Source organism: Simochromis diagramma, unplaced genomic scaffold, assembly GCF_900408965.1.
Source record: "Simochromis diagramma unplaced genomic scaffold, fSimDia1.1 OVJJ01000333.1, whole genome shotgun sequence".
NCBI lineage: Eukaryota > Metazoa > Chordata > Actinopteri > Cichliformes > Cichlidae > Simochromis > Simochromis diagramma.
In genome coordinates this window covers 1,833,027-1,844,514 of record NW_024386765.1, presented here as the reverse complement: position 1 = coordinate 1,844,514, position 11,488 = coordinate 1,833,027, and the positions used below count along the sequence as shown (strand labels likewise).

General features: G+C 43.5%; 1 long non-coding RNA gene across 2 annotated transcripts; it reads left to right on the top strand.

The window, feature by feature from the left end:
• Positions 1-796: 796 nt before the first annotated feature.
• LOC120735705 lies at positions 797-11,229 on the top strand. 2 transcript variants are annotated; one of them, XR_005696342.1, is made up of 3 exons: positions 828-969; positions 1,200-1,244; positions 7,754-11,229. It is a non-coding gene; the product is annotated as an uncharacterized LOC120735705 (long non-coding RNA). The 2 variants fall into 2 exon arrangements; XR_005696340.1 differs by having other exon boundaries at positions 797-969; positions 1,200-11,229.
• Positions 11,230-11,488: the final 259 nt, after the last annotated feature.

Here is an 11,488-nt window from a genome sequence, read left to right as displayed (position 1 = left end):
GAAATACTTCAAAGCACCAACATGAACTTAAATAGTGCCATTTGGCAATAAACGATGGCAATAAAAACTGCAGTGAATGTAACTGGATTATGGTTATTGTTGCATTTGAAGAGTAAGGAGTTACATCTCGAACCTTCATGTGAGATCAACACCAATTTTCATTGAAATCTAAATGCAACTGCTAACAATAATGCTTTCCTCTCGAATGTAGTAGTGTAAAATAAAGAGGTACATCTATAGTGGTGTATCAGGAATATTTTGCAGTAGGATAGACACAAATGTATAATTTAAGCAGCAGAAATCACAACTGTAACAAAGGTGTGACTCACCTGCTTCTCTTTGTCTCCTTCTGTCGTCTCCTTTGTGACTGACAGTGATAACAGAGTAGACGATGTGGAGTTTTTTTTAGCACATGTATTCATCTCCTCGGTGGATATCAAGAACACATGAAGTGCTTCTGTAAGTTTGGCTCATTCTGTGAATTTGTGTGTGTGTTTGTGTTTAGACTGTCTTACTTCTTCCCTTTAGTAGTAAGTGCAAAAATAACCCAGCATGCCACTGTATGTTTATTAAATGTCTATTTCGAATAATAATAAGAGTGGGAAATAGAAAACGCTTTCACGCTGGGCACTTGCACTAAAATGTGATTTTGTATTTGTTTTTTTGCGGTGAGATTTAAACCTCCTTTTCCTCTTCCTATGTCCAGGACATAATGTTGATATATTTTCCCCCACAGTTCAAATAAAGTCAGGGAAAAGATGGAGGAGGGGTTGCTGGGTTGAGGGTGAGGTGATGGGCGGGGTGACGTCAGGTCCCATCAGTCTGACAGACCTCCTATTGGACCAGTGCAGGCTTTTTAAAGGTGCAGGCAGAAGCGCGCAGGAGAGTCGCTCTCCTCCACAGACGAGCCGCAGCTCTCCAGCTCTCCATCCGGCAGAGAAGCAGCGGAGCCGGGCTGAGAGTCGCCAGGTGAGCGTGGAGACCTTCGGTGTATTCTTTGGGGCGTGGGGGGAGAAACAGACTGTAGAGAGAGTAGGGGAGGGGGAAGGAGAGGGTTGTAGGGAAACTGTCGGAGCGTTTGGTTTCAGTCAAAGGGGAGTATATGGGTCAGAGACACGCCGAGTGACATCTGGTTGTTTTATATCAGCCGTAAGATTCAAATTTCTGCGCGTAATTGTGTTTTCTCTCTCGCGCTGTAGACCTGACGAGGAAGCATCTCCGAGACTGACCCGATATATCAACAGGTAGGTGCACCCACCTGTTTCTATTTAATTCTATTTTATTTTATTTTTTTACATAACACGCCACGACAAATATCCCAGTCACACAAAAAGTGAGCCATCCCTGCTTGTGCTGATCTCGAGACGACGGTGCCCCAAACACCAATAATGGCAGCATTAATTAGGGAGCAAAAAAAAAAAAGTTCTTTATGTCGGCTCCCTGCGTGGTCCCCGCGTCGTTACCTCCTCATGGATTATCAGCATCCCCCGCTTCGTAGCCTGTTTGGGCTTCCTGGGGTCAAGTGACAACAGCTCAATGTTGAAACCCTCAGACGGAATCAATAGCCTGCTCATCTCCTGTAGGGGACATGAAAGACCGAGAGAGAGAAGCTTAATTGGTCTTCTTCTTTTTTCTTTTAGACATAGTTCAAAGTGTGAAGCGATGACAGTAGAGGTGAAAATGAAGTGCAGTTGGAAAAGGTCCTGCAGGGGCCCTCTTTACAACAAGGTAACCGCTCTGAATTGAACTTTTAATAGTTTCTTCCTTGCAGCCTTGTAATTAATTATCTAAAAGCTGAGCTGTGGCGAAACCACAGCTTTTTAAAAGTGTGAAAAAAATAAAGAGAGAGAGAAAAAAAGAGAGAGGATGGCAGTGTGTGTTTCAACCCAGGCAGATTAGAGGTTTCAGCACCAGAGCGGCGGACAGCTCCACACATCTGGCCACATGGCCCCCAGCAAGGACGCCAGAGGTCTCTTCTCTGAATCCCAAATACAGCAGACTAGAGAGGAGCGCAGACGGAGCTGGTTACACCGCAGACAAAATGTTTCCTCAAACCTTGACGTGTCACTCCAGCATGTTATAGCTGATAAAAGTGGAGGGAAGAAAGGAAGAAAAAACCCCAGAGGAGTCTAGTGATGACAGCATGAGAAGTGTGAAGGCCAAGATGTATCATGCATATTATTCGTTTTTGTCAAAGTCCCAAATTATTCTGGGTGATTCGCCTCGGGATGTGTCAGTGACAGGCAGTCTCCTTCTGGCAGGGTCTGAGGTGTCAAAATGGAACCTGGAGTGCAGCCAGGATTTCCTATTGTGACTTACCCCCCACTCTCTTCTGCATGAGTGCATGTTGGGCGACTCACAATCTCCATACGTACACCCCCACACGTACACACGCACACATGCACACACACGTCGGCACCAAATGGTGTGACACAGCACATACAATCTGTAGCCATGAGAGAAATTCAGTGCTAACAGGTGTTCAAACAGGCCGCTTGGTACATTCTTCCAATTATTGCAATTAGATGCTGCCTGGTTACCACTCCATAATGTATAACTGCTGCTGTGGAGGAGAGTGTGTATGTGTGTCTGTGTGTGTGTGTGTGTGTGTGTGTGTGTGAGAGAGAGAGAGGGTGACACAGACAGACACACAGAGACAGAGGGGGAAACAGCAGGAATGAGCAAAGGAGAGAGAGGGAGAGTTTTTTGATGTGGCGATTGTCTTTGCTTTCTGTGGAGGGTAAGGAATAAAAAGCAAGAAGCGCACGTCTGAATTATATACTATTCAGTGAACGCGCTCTGAATTTATAACTAATCCCCTTTTTTTGCCCTGAGTCATTATCAGCTTTAGCAGATTGTCTCAGAACTGGAGGCAGCGGTGTTTGATTTTAAATAAACAGAGCTCCCTCTCTCTGTGGCAGAGGGTGTGTTTTAGACAAACTGTTGCTTTTTACTGCTTGTGTGCGGAGATGGGCAGCATACTGATTGGAAACAGGCCTCATCTTGTGCTCGTTATTCTGTCTTGATGAAGCGGGGATGTCTTCAAAAGTCTTCATTTGTCCAATCAAGAGTTTAAAACCCTTAAAATTTCAGCTCAAATCAAACGCTTGACACCTTTGCTTCTTTTTCTTTTCTTAAAAAAAGACTTAATCAGTAATCAAAATGCAGCAATTTCATGTTGATCAACTTCTTCTGGATTCAAAAGCAGGTTAGAAGGCTACTTATTTGAGGGCTAAACAGAAGAAAGTGTCTGATATTTGAGGCATTTCATCACGGCGGCGAGCGAGGGAACATCTTGATTTGATAAGTGATTGAGCCGTCGTACTTTATAGAGAGCAGAGGGCAATCACAGCAGGTCTTATCAGGGAACAGGGGCAAAAAAAAGAAAAAAAAGATAACAGAGAGCCATAAAGTGGGAAAGCACAAAGCGCCACGCGAGCAGCATCTGTGTGTGTCCATATGTGAGAGTACATGTGTGTCGTATTAAACAGGAGATGTTTGTGGCAGCTGCCGGCCTTGTTTGAACAGCAATCACAATCAGCGGCAGCAGCAGCCAAGCGTGTGGTAGTGACAGCGCTGGTGGGAGACTCTCTGCCATCGCTCCCCCGCTCTCCACCCTGCACCTTCTGCTCCTCCTCCTCGTCTTCCCTGCGTCTCTCTCTAACCTCGCCTCGCTGCCTGTCCTCTCCTCCCTCCCTTTCCCTCCTGTTGCTTCTTCGCTTCTCTCTTCAGCTAAAGTGGCTGGCATTGCATCAGTTCCACCGCAGTTGAGGCCGGATCTGAATTGATTCTCCGTCCTCTCCGGGAAAGTTATTACAGCTTCAGATCTCTTTCAGAGCGACTTCAAAAAGGCTCCACGGAAAGCCGTGAAAACAAGGTGTTCCTGTGCCTCTGTTCTGGTCTTGTGTGGCTCCTCTTTAATGCTGCCTCGGTAGTGAGAAATATATGAGCGCTGCTAGACTGCTTGGCTACCTGTGATGAGAGCGAAGCAATGCGCACATGATTTGCCTGCGTGTCCCTGGTGGTCTGTGAGGACACTGGGTAGTTTCAGCAACAACAACAGGACATGGAAAAGAATCTTTGAGTATAAAGAGGAAGTTGTTAGGCTAAGATTTTTGTCTTTTTTCTAACAATTTATTAAATAGTGTATTTAAAATAAATGTGAAAATGCTAAGAAAAAGTACAAAATTGAAAAGTATAATTAACACACAGCATAAGTAAGCTATTTGTATAGATTGGGAACAATGGGGCATTGTATCTAAAAATATCCGATTTTTAACTAGTCTCCACACCCGCCACCATCCTGTCTTTCTACACCTGCTGCTCACTCCTGTCTTTGCTACACCTCCCCTCTAACCCCCCAGCCGGCTTTGTTTGTTCATCCTCCGCTGTTGTTTCCCTTCCCCTCATCTACTTAGGGAACAGCCTAAATCCATTGTTTGATGTGCCCTTTTCATTTGCTGGAGGAGAGGAGAGAGAAGGAAAGTGAGCGAGGTGAAGGTGGCAGGGTCGCTTGAGGATGGAAGAGAAAAGAGGAAAATTATGTAGATGGAGGGAAGAAGCGGGAGTCCTGAAGCAACAGGCTCATAAAGCGTGTTTGTGAAGCGATTTACTGACACGGTAAACACACGGTCAGGATGTTTTTTTGCTTTTTTTCATGATTGCATTTTAATCTCTCTGTCAGTGCTGCTACAGATCTTTGGCAAGACAGCCATATATAATCAAAAACATCTCCATCTTGTTCTCTGGAGATAAGGTTTTAGGATTTATTGGCGTTTTCTGGGTTTTTAAAAACATGTCCATTAATAAAATTGTTGGCATCTATTTAAATGATAAACCTCACACAGCTTGTCAAAGCATTTCATTTTAAATTTATGCCACTGCTCTCTGAAGACTGACAGTCAGACTGTCTGACTGTCGGAAATCGCTTCATTGCATTAACACGAGACTCCCTCTTAAAGGGACGCTCAGTAGTTCACTCCTGCAGTAAACCTACTCTGTTATAAACTGAAATAAAGTGCAGTTACCTGCAGTCGCAGGTGCTGCTTCTCACTGACTGACCAGTCAAAACAATGTATCCCTCCTCCTAAAGCATCAAAAAGACATTGGTGCCTAGGTGAGCTTAACAGCAGCTCTGTAGCTAGCCTGAGGGGTAAATAGTTGTGTATTAAACAGGCTAACCTGCCTTCTCTAACCCTCCAGTTTACTGGCGTTACTGGTTTGCAGCTTTTATCTTTATTTAAACCCAAAGATAAAGCAGACCTCATCCAGAACATCTGTAAATGTAAAGTACAGCTACCAACAAGCAGCCCACATATAGTGTTGGATTAATTTGTTGAAAATTTGTTCCCACTGAGGAAAATTTACATGAACACCCCCATCAAGCCACAGAAAATTTTGGTAGGATACACCATGTGCCAGTTTTTGGATGTCATATGAGGCAGAAGAAAGTACAGTTATTGTTTAAAATAAGATTCTGTTGATTATTGCCCCAAAGTATTTATTATGTATATGTTTCATTTGTATTTTGGTAGAAAGTAAATGGCTCCTGTCATTCTGATGACTTAACCAGCTAATTACATGTATCACATTAAACAAGTTCAAAACTTGTAGTAACTGCCAGTCTAACATAATCACTATTTTTTTGTTCCCAACCACAAGTTTTCTCACTTTTAATACAAAAAGAATGTCTGTGCTGTTATTAAAGCTATCCCTGCTAACCCTGATAGACTGTAATGCTTTTTCTGGTCCACACTGCCTTTCAGTGTCGACTCGGGGTGAGCCTGGCTGCTTCAATTCAGCCACATTTCCACTTCATTTGGACCAGATATCAGGTGTGGTGTCACATTTCGGCCAAACCAGACCTAAACAGCATTTGCTGTGACATTTGTCATGCTAGGCTCATAACTTTCAGACACATTTGACCCGCTTTAACCCACGTAAGGTGTGGACTCTTTAAAAGACGGAGATCCTCCAGTCTTGGTGTGGCCTTTGTGTCAGCGTTAGGCAAAACAACTAATGCCCTGGAAATGTGTTGGCAGCTAATGTTCTGTTGCTTATGTAGTGGGTTTTTCTTTTGTCGTTCTTGTTGGTTTTTTTTGTATTGTTTTTCATTGTTTTTTTTAATTAAGATAGTTGTATTAATGAGCAACTGTTTTCCAGTGACACAAGTTGTGAATATGGGAATCTCTCCAGCACTGCCTTGACTTCTGCATGACGTGGGCACAGCTTAACTACCCTTTACTGCTTAATAAACAAGCCAAAATAGCCCAGGAAGTTTAAACCTCATTGCAATCTGTGGGGAGGAACAGAGATCCCATGATTACACTCTCCCACTGTATTGGCCTACAAAATTATTTTTCACTTGGGAAATAATTAAAAACAATTCACAAGTACAGAATGTCTCAGAAATTTGACACATGCTAACTGACTAACTTTTTCAGGTGATTTTGCTCTCTTCTTGGCAACAGTTGGCCTTAAAAACAGTAAATCCAGCTAAAAAAGGTGAATAAATTAAGCAAATCCTGCGCTGACAGATGGTGCATCATAATTATGACTGGTTGGGTAGGAAATAGCACAAGATCCAGCAAGCAAAAATGAGACTGGAGTATCAAAATGGGACTAACGAACAGGGGACTGTTTACCCATCGTCTTTTTTATGTTAATGCAGATCAAACTGGATAAAGTCAGTTTGTGTAGAGTGACATTTGATCCTCATCTGTGTCTCCTTTCTTATAAAAAGGCAGAATGAGACCATTTTTGTCGTCTAATGACTTGATCGGTTAAATCTTTTTCCTTCTTGAGACATGCAAATAGTTTAGAGCTCCTCGTGGCGTGAGGCTGAGAGTGAGGACCGGCTCATGGAATGAAAAGACGAAGCTGTTCTCTGACAGACTACAACAGACTTGTCAGGCTCGCCCCGCTGCACTGCAATATGAAAGGATTTATTTCAATAGCACTTAACAAAGGACTGCCAGCAGAAAGGAAAACACAGGTTAATGCAAATAAAGGATCGTGCTTGAAAAACAGAAAGGTTGAAGACAGAAGCTGCTTCGGTGTGTTGTCATAGAGCATGTGAGGGTGAACTCCATCGGTCCAGAAAAAGCATGACTCCAAATATAAAAGCTTAATTTGGGGGGGGAAATATAACCGAGAGACACATCCACGTGCCTTGAAATTATATTTAATTTCAAATAGTTTTTTTTCTGCGTGATAAGCAAGTATTTTCAGGATAGCAGGGCGAGGGGGAAAATATAATTAACTTTCGTGGTCATGGACAGAAAAATTCATGCACCAGTTATCTTGCATTGCAAATGCAACACAACCACATCCATGTAGAATTATTATCTGATTCATGTGCAATTTAATTCAACGTTAAGGTTAATCTGTGCAGCGACTGGTGCATACCAACGACACAGGTTGGTAATGCATTTGCATTTTCCTGCTTCAGACCTGCGTGTGGGTATATGTGCAGAAGTGTGGAGCACAGCAGCACTTGGAGTTGCACATGTCTTAATTGGGAACCATTCATATCGCTGTGTATCAGACAGGATTTTAAAGGCGAGAGCTCGCATAGGAGATCGTTGTTCATGTTACATTGCATTTAAATGCTCGTGTTCTCATCCCGCCTCTTGGTCTACAGGAAAATGCAACAAGATTCTTCTAATTATGTATGTAGCTGTGCAGATCTGTGCATCTCTTTTCTCTGTGAATGACTACTGCAGTTAACAATTCACATTTTTTTCACTCCAAGGTCACTGCAGAGCTCTTTAGCGAGAGGCAAAACGCTTCCTCGTCCACCTGCACACTGTGAGTAACCGTCAGCATATCGGCCATCTGCCGCCTTGTTTCTCCCTACACGTTGCATTGTGTTGTTCCTCTGAGCTGTTTGGATTCGGCTACATGTATCGCTGTTTATTTTCTGAGCGTGCGACCTTTTCTATTTTTTTTTTGCACGCTCCTCCATGTGTGAAGTCTGTTACGAGTCTTCGTGCAGGTGCGAAACCCGACATGCCCCTACTGCCTCGTTAGGTGTACGACTTTAATTGGACTGTGTGATTTTGTGTTGTTTTTACGTCATTTTTTTCACAGTGTGTGTTTTTTGTTTATTCCTGACTGTGCGTGTGTGTGCACACGCGGCGCACTTCTTCAAGCATGTATTTCTCAAGTTTGTGTGTGCGCCTGTATGTATGTGTGTGTTTATAATCCAAGGCCATTCAATAGCACCACGTGGATCCATCCCATATCCCGGTCGCCATGGTTACCAGGGCCACTTATCACAGAGGGTCCCGGCAGATCAAACAGGTGTGCATCCTGACTATGTGTCTCCTCGACGACGGTTGCTAGGAACCTTTGTTGCATGCAACATACAGGTGCTTGTCACCTCTGGCGAAAACCAGCATGAGCGCAAAAACATTGTCGTGATGTCCTGGTCTGATCTGGTGAGTGTGTGTGTGTGTGTGTGTGTGTGTGTGTGTGTGTGTGTGTGTGTGTGTGTGTGTGTGTGTGTGTGTGTGTGTGTGTGTGTGTGTGTGTGTGTGTGTGTGCACTCGGTGTCCTTGTGAGAAACAGTGTGAGGTTCGATTCTTCTGAGAGTCTTTTGGTTTTTTGTCTGTCTTCACTTCTGCAGCTGCTCCTGCAGGACCTGGTGCTTAGGTTAAAGTTTAAAATCCATCAATGAATGTTTGAGGAAATTCAGTCTTGCATGTTCATGAAAAAGGTGAAGATTATCCTGACTTCTGTTAGTCAACCCTGTTCCCATGATGCCAATTTACTGAGTTTGAAAGGCAGGTTGTAACAACCCTGATTGCATCATATTAGTATTATTTATAAAGAGCTAAAGGAAACATTTGGACACATTTAATTAATCTGGAAAGGAGAAGGAAAAAACCCAACAATAGTATTGTTTGATGCTGATTGGTGCACAGAAATACATGACATCACTCTTTTCCAACTAAGCCCTTCCCACTTTAAACATGCAATCTTATTAGATCAGCCATCCGTCCATACATCCATCCATTTTGTGCCTCTTATTTGGCTCCAGGTTGCAGAGGTGGCAGTCCAAGCAGCAATGTGAGAGTAATTTTAAATATACTGCTCATAAAATAAATAAAATGTAATAAATAAATGATGTAATGGTCAGTGAAAACTAAAATCATCAATCCGTTGAAGGCTGAGTTCAAGTGTTCCCTTATTTAAACATTTTTTGAGCCATAAATTATTCTAAATATCATTGTTATAAATGTTGAACTTAGGTTTAGGACTTTAGGAGGGAAATTCCACCTTAGGTGTGAAACCTGACTTCAGTTAGTACACATCTGTATTAAAGCTGCAGATGTGAACGCTTCCTCATGCAGCTTTAATACAGATGTGTCTTTAGGGTTGGGGGGACGGATGACGAGGAGGAAATGTGAAAGGAAACAATAACGGGACAATGAAATGAAAGGACGCAGAAGATTTGAGGAAAACTACAAAAAAACAAATAACTGCGTCACGCTGTGAACTCAGCGACGGCGTTTTGACTTGGACGCCCTGCTATGTCCACCTCCCCTTCTCTGCCCTCCCGTGCAGACTACCACCGCCGCCCTTTCACCCTAAGCCCCGCTGTTTTCCACCTCCACCCTCCTCCACATGCAACACCTGTCCTCCTATTCATCCTACTGCCGACATCTCCATCCTCCAGCACCTATTTTAGCTTTGCATCCTCTGGAGGAATCCTGCTGTCGATATTCCCCTTCACATCTCCTCCGCAATCTAATAAACATGAAAGGCCAAACATAAGCCCCCACCCCACCCTTCCTCCCCCCAAAAAGAAAAAAAAATCCCTTTCTTCCTCTCCACTTAGCATTAACACACAAGAGTAAAGCTATTCCTGATATTAAAATCATCATCAACTTTGGGTCTCTCACAGTTTGCTTCGCGCTTCGCTTCCTCCGATAATATTCACGAGATAATTAGTATTGACAGGAAGCACATGGTCTTGTTCAGTCAGCTGTTGAGTCTACAAGTATCCTCATAAATCCAATTGACAAGTGGCTTGCAGTCTGAGCTGCCCCCCACCTCTTTGTGAGTTTCTGTGTGTGTACACAATTACTGCAGGCAGACTGGATCTGAACTCACCTCGGGGGCATTTACACCTGCAGTTGATTTTGATTTTGTCTGTTTATGCCATCATTAAGTTTGGTGCCAGGTGAATGAGGGAGACTTAAGTGAAGCACGGAACAACACGCAGTCTTTTTTTAAAAGCCGGATTTCTCTCGGTCCTCTTCTCTTGCGCCGCTTTCCTCCCACGTGTGCTTCACCTTTTCCATATGTCGCTCATTTGAGCTTTAATCCCCACATAACACCTTTTCTTTCTCTCGCTCTCACTCCCCCATTTTCTCTCCCCTCTCTTGCACCTCTCTTACAGCACTTCCCTCAGATCTCCTCTCCTCAACAAGGCACCCCTCATCCTCTCCTCCTCCCTACCTCCTTTCCGTGCATCTCCCCCGTTCTTTCCATTCGCGGTCCTTCCACTAACCCAATAACCTCGGCTCTCAAAGCTCCCCTCGCCTCTCCACCTCACCTTCCCTGCTGCTTTTCCAGCAACAACCAGCCTCCCCCTCAAGCCACCTGCACGCCGCCCCCACGTCTCTGGCTGCTTCTCCCCCTGCGGCGAGCCCCCATCTCAGGCCACGGTGTACAGGATGCTCCCTCGGTGAGAGGTCAGTGGTCTGGCTGTTTTTCTCTGTTCTCCCCCTCAGCGTTTCTCCAGCCATGACTGCAGATCACACAGTCTTTCATTCACTCTTGAATAGCCTGCCAAAGGGTTACATATATATTTATATGTCCAATATTCTTTTCACAAATACAGTTTAGCTCATAATACTTTAGAAAGCTATTTGATGCTGTATTTTATAGTCAGTGGTAAGTGCGATATCCTTGGGGATGAGGTGATTTTATAGCCACTCTGATGTGAATTATTATAATTAACTAGAGGAAAGATCTTACAGTTTAAATAACAAATTTTAAATATAGCAAAGTAAAGACAAGAACGTAAACCTAAAACTTAGCCAACGAAATAAAAATGAGCTTCTACATTCTAATCGTCTTTTGCTGCGATTGCCGTGAAACAGGAGGCGTAGCCTGAACTGATGCATTCGCGTTTCTGTCTGTCCTATAGGGCTGATTAATTGTAAACCAATTTAAACACTGTTTTCAGTTGCAAAGAGATGATAATTACCTGAAGCACAAAAAAGAAGAGAGAGACCTAATTGCTGAACCTGCTAATTTAACATTCATTTGTTTAAATGTTCTTTGGCAAAATTTATCTCTCTATATAAATTATCTTCAGAATTGCAAATCATAATGTATGCCGGTGGACAACGGACAGAGAAATCTGTTCTGTCACCGAGCGAATAATGAAAATGTGTCATCTTGGACGAGGACGGCAGACGCACGGCGCTCTTCAGAGAATTCCATTTTCTAATTCTCTGACAGACGCAGAGGG